Here is a 1,566-nt window from a genome sequence, read left to right as displayed (position 1 = left end):
TTTGGACCGCTTTACAGCGACGATATGATCACCAGAAAACGGTGATATTACCAAAGGCTAAACATGAGTGGAAGAATCTCAGATTCATGGATTATAAGTCTGTGGATAAATACAATTCAATATTGTTTAAGATAGTCTCAATGATGAGACTTTGTGGTGAGGAAGTAACCGAGAAAGAGTTGATTGATAAAACGTTCTCCACGTTCCATTCGACGAACGTGTTGCTGCAACAGCAGTATAGAGAGAGAGAGAGAGAGGCTTCACCTCATACACTGATCTGATCTCGTGCCTACACCTGGCCGAGACTAATAATGAACTCCTGATGAAAAACAGTGAGATGAGACCCATCGGAACAGCAGCATTACCAGAAGCCAATGAGGCTAAAAAGAAAGACCCCAAAGAGTACAACCACGTCCATGATGATAAGAGATCACACGGAAAAGGCCGTAGTAGATACAAAGGACGTGGCCGTGACAACTACTCATATGGCCGGCAAGGAAACCACAATAACTGTGGTCGTGGTTCCAGCTATGGTCGCGGCCGAGGCAGTTATGGCCGTGGTCGAGGCGGCATATCTTAACCGTCTAACTCGACCAAATCAGCTTGTCACAGATACGGGATGAGTAACCATTGGGCCAAGAATTGTAGAACCCCTAAACATCTATGTGAGCTCTATCAAGAGAGCCTTAAGAACAAGAACCCGGAAGCCCATATGGTTCATGATACCGGGTATGATGCTGATGATGATTCCGACCTTAAAAAGGACGACCTCTTGGATTTTGAGACTTCTGATTGTCTTATTGTTTTATGAAATGCTTTGAGTTCATTGCTATTATATCTTGCATGATTTTGCTTGATAATGTGAATGATTTTATTGATAAAGAAATTGCCTAAAGGGCATTATAGTACGGGAGAAATCTATGGCCAAGGCATTGCCTAAAGGGTATTATATACACCCAAGAATGTATGACCCATTGAGTTATAATAAAATGGTTTTCAAATAGAAACAATGGGCAAAAGGAAACAAATTATGTAATCTAACTTGTAAGAAAAGAAAGAAAACGCCTAAGACCCTTTTAAGAAAGTGGTCAAGATTATACCTATGTAATATACTGATCAAAACTATGCTACATATCAGTATGATAAGAGGCAAGAGCCGTGGTGATCATACTAATATATCCCACGAAAATTATACACTTTATGGCAAGACCGGATTAGCCATCCTAGTCTAAACTTGATGCAAAGATTGATATTGAGAAGGCACAAAGAGTTATCCCATAAGATCTCAAGTTGTGAAACATGTACACAAAGGGAAACTCATTGGGCTTTATTGTCCTACATCACGAAATTATAGTATGTTCATGAAGGAGAGAGAGGATAAACCCGTGATACATGATCAATACTACAAATTCGTGAACAAATTCGTGAACCATGGTCTATGACCAGGATATAAACGGCTTGGCCGTGCAATCCATTACCTATAAGGATCGGACATCCATCCTAAAGCTTAGGGACATCATGGATTTACATGTATATAAAGTGAAAATATATCAGGCCATATAAGTG

The sequence above is a fragment of the Brassica oleracea genome, chromosome C6, assembly GCF_000695525.1.
Source record: "Brassica oleracea var. oleracea cultivar TO1000 chromosome C6, BOL, whole genome shotgun sequence".
NCBI classification, from domain to species: domain Eukaryota; kingdom Viridiplantae; phylum Streptophyta; class Magnoliopsida; order Brassicales; family Brassicaceae; genus Brassica; species Brassica oleracea.
Note: the sequence above shows the minus strand (reverse complement) of the source record.